Raw genomic sequence first — 11,623 nt, forward strand, 5'->3', positions numbered from 1 at the left:
GAATTAAGCAGCATGTAGCCAAGATATGGGGTTCTCCACATGGGGATACATGGAAATGGGCAAAACGCAAAGATGGGCAGGAGGGATCTTTATTAATGACTACATTGATGGTGGTTGTTTTTTCCAATTCAGATCCACGCCCCTTTGTTGTTGCCCTCCCTATTGTACTTTATTTTATTTTTTTATAAATATTTATTAGAGTTTTTAAATACAAATACACCAATAATAAACAATCCTACTTCTATCACAACGTAGTTTCATCACTTCTTTGGACTCCCTCACATCTCCCGCTCCCATTTACATCGTTAAAAGGTTTTTCCAAGCAAATTATCAACTTGTTTACGATCTTATATCCACTCATTTAAGTATAATCTAGCAATTCTCCATAAAATTTATGTTTTCTTTAATCTCACTTATCATCAAATTCAAAATCTAATTTAGTGGTGGCCAATTTTTTATAATCTAGCATCCTTAACATTCAACCAAATTACAATGTTTTTGTAAATACATCTTAAATTTCTTCCAGTCTTCCTCAATCCTCTCTTCTCCCAGGTCTCGGATTCCCTATTGTACTTTATAACAATTGCTGTGAACACTGAAACTTACCATATTTTTTTTCAATGAATCCGGGGACACTTTTCAGTTTCCTACTAAATAGATGGATTTTGTCAGGGGACTGATTTGTAAATGCGGGGACTGTCCCCAGGAAACGGGGACATCTGTTAACCTGAACTTTCTGTCATCACCCTTAACCTTTGAATATTAGGGTAATTCTTAAATAAAAACACTTGAAAGAGCAGTGCAATACATTCCAAAGTGCACTGTTTACTTTGAAGGAAATCCCTTTGAGTTCAATGCAATTAACTTTCTCCTCAATGTGTTTCATTATATGAGCTACAAATGCAATCCAATAGCCACTTACCTGTGAAGATTCCCCACTGAAGTCTGTGGGACTTCTTTCTGAGCAAACATTGCAGAGGATCGCACTGAATGCTTAGTTCTACTAAACATTCAGTGCGACATTTGGGTGCGCAAAATGCTTGCGTCTTTCATTCGCACTCAAGTCCTACCTAAGAAGAAGAAGAATGCATTGATAAAGGCCCAAGAGCCAATTGTAGGTGGAGCCAACTAATTCTGAGTTTTGTGAGATAACCAGCCTCATGCTTAAGTCTATTTAATGTATGAAGGGGTTAAAAGCATAATGTAAGCTATCCTGACAGGCTTAGCTCACCTTGGGAGGGACTCGGGAATAAAGCCTTTGTTCCCCTCTCAGTCTACCTGCGAAGCTCAGGGTGTAAAGTGGTCTGAGCTGCTTAGTTGTACAAGGCGCTCTTGAGTTCCTAGACCAGTAATTTAGGAACTTTCACACTTGTAACTAAGCCAAGTTTTACTGCCTGTGCAATGCTTTCTCAATGCTGTATGGAAAAGTGCATGAATTTGACCTTTGGAGAGTTTGTAAGTAAACCATTTTTACTTACCAAACGTGTGGCCTTTTTCTATGCAGGGGGAAGAGGGGACTATTTTGAAACTCATAAGGGCATATTTTAAGGGTCTAGCGGCTCATACTTCCACACTCTACTTTGCTGCATGTTTTGTGATTTTCAGTCTACTGCTGGGGTTCACTTACCAAAGGGTACTTGCCCCAAACTTGGAGGCAATTGTCCTTTTATACCTATCCCCCCCCCGGCCACCCAATAGTTTTGCCCCCATCCAAATTGCTACAAGAATGCATTCCATCAGGGCCATCTCCAGGTTTAAGAGAACTCCAACAAAATGCTGGGGTGGCTTAGACACCAGTATTCCCCTCCATTAGGCTGGTCATGTGGCCAGCAACAAAGGGCGCAGCAGTGCAGAGGACATCCCAGAGATGGGGAGCCACCACATGCTACCACCTTTCAAACGTCATGTGGTTGTAGGCTCATCAGCAAGGCCTCCCCTTCTAGTTTTTAAGCATAGACAGATTGGTATGGGAGGATGAATTCCTTTGAATATTTGGACCCCAAATCTTCTAAGGCTTTTTAACTGGCTCATCTATTTTGCTGAAACGGTGAAAGTCCGATGAACTTGCCTTGGCGCTGGATGCATTTTACTGTGCTTTAATCCTTACCCCTAACTTCCGGGTCGGCCATCTTTATTTTCCCCCTGATGATATTTCACTGCAGGTCTCAGGCCTATGCTTTGTAGGGGCCTCATTATGCTCTGCTTCAGGGGGAAGCAGAGGAAAAGCTAAGACTTTTTAGCTTAGAGCAAAAGCAAGTAAGAGCTGAGGTGGTAGAAGTTTATGAAATTATGCATAGCCTGGAGGAAGTGGTTGGAGAAAAGTTTTTCTCCTTCTCTCATCACAGTAGAGCTCATGGCAGTGGGGGATGAAGGGGGTGCGGTAGGGGCAGTCTGCCCCGGGTGTCACCACTGGGGGTGGGGACAAAATGTCAGGCGTCACTCACCGCGGGGCCTGCAGTGTGCCAGAGCCACGCGTCTCTCCTGGGAGTGACACAGTGGTTTGGGTGCCCGCAGGCTCTGCACTGACCCAAACGGTCCACCCACTGCCTCCCCCTCAGCTGTAGGGCGGCTGAGTGGGAGGAGGCAGGCAGACTCCTCGGACACCTTGCGAAGCATCCTTTCTGGGCTCTCCCCACCCCTACGGGTGGCTGGCCCTGCACCCCCGGGAGCTGCCCCAGGCACCCGTTTGGTTTGCTCCACTACTGACTCATGGACATCCAATGAAACTGAATGTTGGGAGATTCCGGACAAATAAAAGAAAGGACTTCTTCATGCAGCACAATTACACTGTGGAATTCGTGGCCACCAACTTGGATGGCTTTAAAAGCAGATTGCACAAATTCATGGAAGATAATACTATCAATGACTGTTAGCTATGATGGCCATGTTCTGCAGTGATGTTTCTGAAAAGCAAAAACAGGAGGGGGGTGTGCTCTTTTGCTTAGATTCTGCTTGAGGTTTTCTGACAAACATCTGCGCAGCCACTGTGATAACTACCGTATTTTTCGCTCCATAAGACACAATTTTTTCCTCCTAAAAAGTAAGGGGAAATGTCTGTGCGTCTTATGGCGCGAATGCACTGGATGGCAGCAGGATCCCTCAGCTGCCGCTGCAGTCATGAGCTGAGGGATGCCTCCGCTGATGGAGCCATGGCTCCCGTCTGTCCCTTCTCTCGCCTCACAGTAAAGCAAGCAAAGCGAGAGCCGCTTAGACGGCCTCTGTCCCGCTTTGCGTGGCTCTCGCTTTGCTTGCTTTACAGTGAGCCGGGAGGAGGGGCGGATGAGAGCCATGGCTCCTGTCTGTCACTCCTCCCACCTTGCTCCTCCTGGCTCACTGTAAAGCAAGGAAAGCAAGAGCCGCGTAGAGCGTGTCAGCTGCTCTCGCTCTGCTTGCCTTACAGCGAGGCAAGAGGAGGGATGGACGGGAGCCATGGCAAGCAAAGCACCTGTCCCGGTGTCTCCTCCTCCTCTTCTTGCTCTGGCGTCGCCTCGCTTTACAGTGAGGCGGAAGGAGGGATGGGCAAGCAAAGTGAGAGCTGTGCAAAGTGGGGCAGAAGCTGTGTAAGCGGCTCTCGCTTGCTTTAAAGGAAGAAAAGCGAGAGCTGCGCAGAGCATGTAAGCGGCTCTTGCTTTGCTTGCTCTACTCTACAACGGAAGGAGGGGCGGATATTTTTTTCTTGTTTTCCTCCTCTAAAAACTAGGTGCATCTTATGGTCAGCTGTGGCTTATGAAGCGAAAAATAAGAGTGGTTGCTGAACTACATGGGCTATTGGCCTCATCCAGCAGACTCTTCTTATATTCTTACATTCACATGTCCTTAGCCCTCCTGATGTTGATGACCATTGACCATGCTAGCTGGGGCTGATGGGAGCTGGAGTCCAAGAATGTCTGATGGCAAGGGATTCCCTATCGCTGCTCTACTCTCTCTTTTGGGTCTCATTTTGCCCACTGACCTTCATGATAGGGCACCATCTGTTTTCTGTTTCTATAATACAACTGTCTGGAACAGGGTCGGCTCCCTATCTAAATAAATAACCAAAGGAACTGTAAAACAAACAGCGAAGGGTGTTTAAAAATATTCACTCATCCACACACGAGTCCAGAAGGGAGAGAGGCTAATATACAAATGCCAACGAAAGAAAAGTAACCAAAATTTCCCACTCCCACATGTGCACACATCTCTTTTATCTTAAAGAGTTTGTCTGTTCCATTCAATGCCTTTATGAGGCTCCCCTGCAAGTTTTGCTTTGAATTCTTCCGTATTAGTCTCAGTTTAGCCTCTTGGAACCTGTGGTTATTAGTACATTACCAAGGGAAGTCCTCATCTGAAATGAGAACCACCTCTATGGGCTATAAATCAAACATAATTAGCCTCTCCAGTCAAGTTCTAGCAAAACATACCGGGGACTCATACATGCTGGGGGGAAAGCAAGTTCGGAGCACAGCGCTCCACAACAGAAAAGAAGACATTTGCATCAACATAACAATATAATGATAGAACATTAGCTGGACATAAAAGCACAAGCACATATATTTATAAGGGCCAGCTCCAAATTTGACAAAGCAGCTGCGTCTTTGACTTGACTTTTTCAATGCCGACAATGCTCTAGCCGTAGCATGGAACTGGGGCCCTGTGGAAAATGTAACTGGTGCTTCCCAGATCCTGACCTGGGGACTGCCATTTTTATTTCCTACAAGGCTCCTACCCCATGCTATGGCAGGGGCATTGTGGACCATTAAAATGGAAGCTCCAAGTCTCCCACACTCAGATGATTTCCCCCCATTCCTTATTAAAATTTTGGTCTTCCTGATTTCTGATTCTTCCTGCCATTTTAGCCATTTCAGCATAATCCATCAACTTGATCTGCCATTCTTCTCTGGTAGGGACTTTATCTTCTTTCCATCTCTTTGTATCTTAGCATAGGCTACAAGGTTTTAAAAGCACACAGCAGAATCTGGGACACATGGCTGGCATAAGCAAAGACATGGCTCTCTCTCTCTCTACTTTTAGAGGGATGGGGTGAGGCCCACCATTTCCACACTTCCCGGCCCAAGCGAGAAGACTGAGCTTGCCAGCAAGTGCTTAAGGGGTTGCTCTTGTGCTGATGGCAGTGTGTTCTTGCTGACATGACTCAAGTCTAACCCTCTAACTCTCCCTCAGCCTCCCATCCAGGTGGCTCCACAGATTGGCCAGTCATCTTCTCAGCTACCATGGAAACCTCGCTCTCTGGAGGTGTGTTGGAAGCTGGTTTGATCAGCTCCCCCTCCCCAAGTGGGACGTCCAGTGGCCTTGGGGGAGAACCCTCATCCAGATCATGGTTCAAACAGATGGTATGTACTGATCAAGCAGCGATATACAGGATCAGGCGGTTCACATTCACATCACCCTTGCTGAACCTGGTCTTTTCAACACAACTAGGCTCTGTTTATCACATTTCCATCCTGCACATCTGCCAAGCTGGTCATGGTGCCATCTACTAGCAACCCTGTGAGATAGTTTCAGCAGAGAGCTGGGCAACTCATGGCAACTCATCAAGCTTCACTAGGAAGCAAGCAACAGGGGCAGATAGCCCTTAGACATGGTGCTGCCTGTGACTAAATAGAAATCACTGCCTTCCCAGCTGTGGGTGCCAAGAGTTATTTTGGCACCTGAGTAAGAAACACTGCTCTCTGGGAGATAAAATAGAATGATTTAAATAAATAAATAAAAACCAATATTTTGCTGCCCTGTATGAGACCCCAAAGGGACGCGGGTGGCACTGTGGGTTAAACCACAGAGCCTAGGACTTGCCGATCAGAAGGTCGGCGGTTCGAATCCCCACGACGGGGTGAGCTCCCGTTGCTTGGTCCCTGCTCCTGACCAACCTAGCAGTTTGAAAGCATGTCAAAGTGCGAGTAGATAAATAGGTACTGCTCCGGCGGGAAGGTAAACAGTGTTTCCGTACGCTGCTCTGGTTCGCCAGAAGCAGCTTAGTCATGCTGGCCACATGACCCGGAAGCTGTATGCCAGCTCCCTCGGCCAATAAAGCAAGATGAGCACTGCAACCCCAGAGTCGGTCACGACTGGACCTAATGGTCAGGGGTCCCTTTACCTTCATGAGACCCCAAATCAGTTGCCTGAGGCAACTTCCTCATTCTGCCTGATGGCAGAGCCAGCCCCTCTAAGAACCTCTGCCTTTCAAGTCCAACAATGTCCATTAAATAAGGCTCTCTCTTTTCGTATGCCCAAACCATCTACAAAACCCCCTGATTATTAATGTCTTCCTCCTAACACCCTGAGTTCATAATATCTATACTACTGCTGCCTAAATCAACTATATAATGCTGGCTTCTTCCCTTCCCTGGAAGTCAATTTTCCATCCACACTTGGCTTTCTTTATGAAGAGGACAACATTTATTAACTATCCAATTAAAAGCATTTTATTATATGGTTGCTGTTCGTGGCACTGTGCTAAAGGGTCTCTCAGCATTGCCACCATAAACGGGGGCTTCCAGAGGTTTATACATGGAATGTAAAATCTGCTCTTTGGATTGAAAGGCTTTAGCTAGGGGATGTAGATTTTTTTCTTTCTTCTTTTTTTCAAAAATGGCAATACCTTATCCTTCTCATAACTGGAAACCCCACACTTTACTCTGCAATTTCCCTGGTGCCATGTGGCAGTAAATCAAGGCTGATGCTGTATAAGTGACTTGTGGGTTTTGGTGGGGGGGAACTGATGTACTTAAATAGTGCATAGTACTCAAGCCAGAACTTGGAAAGTTCATTTTTAAAAAAGGAATTAGTTCCAGTTCAAGTTTGCCCATTCCAAAAAGGAACTTAGTTTGTAATGGGTCAGTTTACAGTTTAATTAACAATTCTTTGACGCGGTCCTTGCCATTTTTTCTCTCCTTCTCTACCTTTCAAAATTTAACATTTAGCATTTTATCTGTCTAAAAAGTGATGCTGCCATTTCAGTTTAAGGATCATGATTGTTGGGGAAAATAAATAAAGCAATTATTCACCTTACACTGCACGTCTGTGTTTGGATGCTCTCTTAGTCTGAAACATATATTTGTACTTTAGCTGCCTTTATGGCCATGGTTTGAACCTTCAAACATATGGAAGTGCTAACAAATGAAGCAGAATGGTCAATTGCAATGCATTGGTTCTTTCCACACAGTCATAAGAAATCTGTGGTGCCTATCAAGTCTTCCTCAGGCATCCTGAAAAGCCCCTAAATTTCTTCTGTCCCCACCTCTTCTGTCCCCCCACTGTGCACAAGCTGATAAGGTGATAAGTGTGGCCACTCTTTTCTGCCTTGGAAAGTACATAGAGCTGAAAGAGGAAGTGGGGAAGAGTGGCAGTCTTTCCCACCTACTCTTTCAGCTCTTTCTGCTTTTCAAGGCTCAGATTAATTCTAATGAATCCAAATTTTTACCCAGATCCCTTGGGAAAATGAAGTGTGTAAATACACACTTTCTCTTTTTCTGTCTCGTGGGCTAAGGGTGGGGGATCTTTTCTTCTTTGGTGATCACTCGTAGCCAAGTAAGATAGTCTTCCATAAACATGGTTTTAACAGTGAATCTGTAAGTGACTGTGGAGGCCAATTCTGGATCCACACGTTCTTCCACAGTGGGGACATTGGTTTCTGGGCGGGTGTTGATCATGGTATGGATTTGCCAAGCGTGCCTTCCTCTTAGCACATTTCTCCCTTGCGTCCTGAGTTTGAGTGTCTTCAAAGCCCATGTCAACTTTGGTAAAGGAGCGCTCGCAGGCCAGTGTTTCCCAGTTGTCAGTGTTTATACTACATTTTTTAAGATTTGCCTTGAGACAGTCTTTAAACCTCTTTTGTTGACCACCAGCATTACGCTTTCCATTTTTAAGTTCGGAATAGAGTAGTTGCTTTGGAAGACGATCATCAGGCATCCGCACAACATGACCAGTCCAACGAAGCTGATGTTGAAGAATCATTGCTTCAACACTGGTGATCTTTGCTTCTTCCAGTACACTGATATTAGTTCACCTGTCTTCCTAAGTGATGTGTACAATTTTACGGAGACACCATTGATGGAACATTTTGAGGAGCTGGAGATGGCGTTTATAAGTGGTCCATGTTTCACAAGCATATAGTAAGGTTGGTAGTACAATAGCTTTGTAAACAAGCATTTTGGTTTCCCTGTGAATGTCCTCAAACACTCTGCACTTCAATTGGAAGAAAGCCGCACTCGCAGAGCTTTATTTATTAACCATTTATTTATTGCATTTATATCCAACCTTTTTCTCCAAGGGAACTCAAGTTCTCACTCTAAAAACTCTCCCCTCGTACTTTAATCCCCACAACAACCCTATGAGAGAGGCTAGGTTTTAGAGTCATGGATGGCCATCTGTCATAGATGCTTTAGCTGAGATTCCTGCATTGCAGGGGGTTGGACTAGGTGACCATTGGGAGTCCTATGATTCTATGACTGGCTCAAGGTCACCCAGCGAGCTTCCTAGCGAGTGGAGATTTGAACCCTGGTCTCCCAGGTCATAGTCCGACACTCTAACCACTACACCACACCGGCTCTATGACCCCTGGTGCATGGCCTAGGCATCTCCCTTTGTCTCTCATACACTACTTTTGCCTTGCAGGCTTGAGCCATACCAAGCCATGGCAGTTATCAACATCTACAAGCAGGGTGCCAAGAATTCCAGAATACACATCATGTTCCTCCTCAGTTCAAACCCGTTTAACATAAACACACGGTTTGCAGGAAGGGGGTGGGGGAAAACGCAGCCAACATATGTGGATGGTTTAAATTGACTCACTGTATTAACATCCATACTACTGAAAGATGGTCTCAACCAAGGATTTTTCTATACTGCTGAGGAAAGCTGGCCCACAGCTGTTTGTGCGAGTGCCCAGGGAGTGTCCACGGAGAACGGCACCTTGAACCACTTTATTTCTCAAAATCCAGAGGATTTGTTACATCGGGGTTTTCAAAACATTTTTTTCCCCTTGCCAGAAGTGTTAATGTGTGTCATTACAGCTGCCAAGTCGTGCGCAGTGCACCGAGACCCTCATCGGAGTTTATAGAACCTGACATAAGAATGCTAAAGAAAACAGAGGCACGATATGGAGAGTGACAGCTGATTATTTATTTTTACATATTTTTCAAAGTATCAATAAATCCATTTGAGACTTCATGACTTGAGATGTTGTAAGAACGGCAGAGAACACGAATTATAATTAAGCCGCATTCGCGCTCGACACACGAACACACAAAGAAATGGAAACAGAGGGTGCTCACAGAATGAACTTTGAGCGATCAAAGGAACTTCAGTTACCTGAAAAAATGGCGGGCAGGGGGTGGAGAGGCTCTGATATTTAACTGTGTTAAGATGATAATAAGGTTTATGGTCCCATGTTGGCCTCTGAGCAGGGCCAGATTTAGGAGGAGGCAATCTCCTGGGCAAGGGTGGCTAACCTGTAGCCCTTCAGATGTTGTTGTTATATGACTCCAAGCATTCCTGACCATTGATTATGCTGACTAGGGCTGATGGGAGTTGGGAGACCAACAACATCTGGAGGGTGACGGCTTAGCCACCCCTGACATAAAACAATGCAATGTGGTCTTTAAAAGCCTACGCACACCAGTTGCTCATATTTTCTCCAAGCCCCAATATGTGCCATATCCCCTTTCAGCTCCTGGTTTGCCACTGAGGACCTTTTGCCCAGAACTGGAAGTCTCTGCCTCCCCATGGCTCTCTCACTTGAGCTTCCTGGTTACGTGGAGGCCAGAACTGTGAGTAGCACTGAGCATGATTACCCTCCAACATTTCTCCGATTAAAATAGGGACCTTCTATTCCATAATAGTAATAATTTTATTATTTATATCCCACCCATCTGACTGGGTTTCCCCAGCCACCCTGGAGAGTTTCCAACATATATGAAAACATGATTTAAAAAACAACAACAGGGACATCCTAAGGAAAAGCAGGACATTCCAGGATCAAATCAGAAACTTGGGGCAGCTTCTGTAAATCTGGGACAGTCCCTGGAAAATAGGGTCACTTAGAGGGTCTGTGCATGACTGGCACCCCCTAGCTAGCTGTGGTGGAGAGCACTATTCCGTTGCCAGTGTTGAACTGAGATTTAACTATTAATCCGGTTGGGAAAGGAGGACACCATGTTGCTCTTTGCCTTGGGCAGAAGAGTGCATTGGGCCAGACCTGGGAGCAGATCGTCAGGAGAGCCAAGAGAGAGATGGAGGTAGATGTGAGCCTAAGTGGTGATCTGAGTAAGCTGGGTGGCCAATACTGGGAGAACAAGAACTCAGCAGCTGAACACAGCAGCCGGTGCTGAGGAGAACCCAAACCAGAGCAGAGCATCAAAGCCAGTAGTAGTAGTAGTAGTAGTAGTAGTAGTAATAATAATAATAATAATAATAATAATAATAATAATAATAATAATTTATTTTTTATACCCTGCCCATCTGGGCGGCTTCCAACAAAATATTAAAATACAGTAATCCATCAAACATGAAAAGCTTCCCTAAACAGGGCTGCCTTCAGATGTCTTCTAAGAAAAGTCTGGTAGTTGTTTTTCTTTTTGACATCTGGTAGGAGGGTGTTCCACAGGGCGGGTGCCACTACTGAAAAGGCCCTCTGCGGGTGGAGACCAGATATACTGAACCGAGGTCGTTTAGGGCTTTAAAGGTCAGCACCAACACTTTGAATTGTGGTCAGAAACGTACTGGTGGTATATCGAGAGCAGGGTTTGGGAACTGAAATGTTGGGGACACAAAGCAGGCTACACGACCCTGCAGGGGTCACCAATGCACTGCCTGCAGGTACCAATGTTTTCACCATTACCTCTATTCACAATGCATGAAAGGGTTGTTTGTGCTTTCTCCACATTCCTTTAAAGGTGTCCACATTTCATTGAATGCGAGGACTGGGCATTCTCCCTTCCATTCTGAACATAGGAGATGAACAAAGGTCTTCTCTCTATGGGCAGCATGGGAGTAACTGATACAGGCATGCCTCTACTGTTTCCCAGGCCCTGTCTTTTTTCTCTCTGCTTTTAGATGTGACAATCATTTTGTGTTCTGGTGGCCTTTTCTCATTAACCCCACCCCCACAAGAAACCATTTTGTGACTGGCATCCCCTGAAAGTTCCAAATGCCCCTACTGTCCCCAAGACCATTGTGATCCCTGTACTGGTGCCAGTCCCCGGCCTTCCACTCTACATTCTCTCTGCCCCCAAATAAATACCCATGTCATGCCAGGGGTACGTCTAGAACTGTTACACTAGAATTGGCAGTAGGACTTTTGCAGGACCAAAACAAAGGGGCAATAACCTCTGAGGTGCAGATAGATCTTGCTGCATTGCAATGGGCTGTTTCAAGTAGGGGTACCAGACGTTGTGCCCTCCAGTTGTTGCTGCCGGACTCCAACTTCCATCAGTCCCAGCCAGCATGCCAATTGGCCAGGGATGATGGGAACTGGAGTTCAAACACATCAGCAAGACTCCACATTGGTTACCCATTTTATCTTCTCTTGACTTCAGTTAATTACCTTGGAAGTCTGTATTCATACTAGATGAAAAAGATTTCTGGTTTCTCTCCGAAAGTTGGTTGCACAACAGATCCTTTCAAATCT

General features: G+C 45.4%; 1 long non-coding RNA gene across 1 annotated transcript in view; it reads left to right on the top strand.

The window, feature by feature from the left end:
- The first annotated feature begins 5,047 nt into the window (after positions 1-5,047).
- The window catches only part of LOC309345373, a 28,138-nt gene continuing 21,562 nt past the window's right edge, over positions 5,048-11,623 (top strand). Inside the window, exons 1-2 of the long non-coding RNA XR_014158213.1 lie at positions 5,048-5,330; positions 9,665-9,764. This is a non-coding gene — a long non-coding RNA (uncharacterized lncRNA). The remainder of the gene's footprint in view (positions 5,331-9,664; positions 9,765-11,623) is intronic.

This window comes from Podarcis erhardii (assembly GCF_964252035.2).
Source record: "Podarcis erhardii genome assembly, chromosome: 1".
Classification (NCBI taxonomy): domain Eukaryota; kingdom Metazoa; phylum Chordata; class Lepidosauria; order Squamata; family Lacertidae; genus Podarcis; species Podarcis erhardii.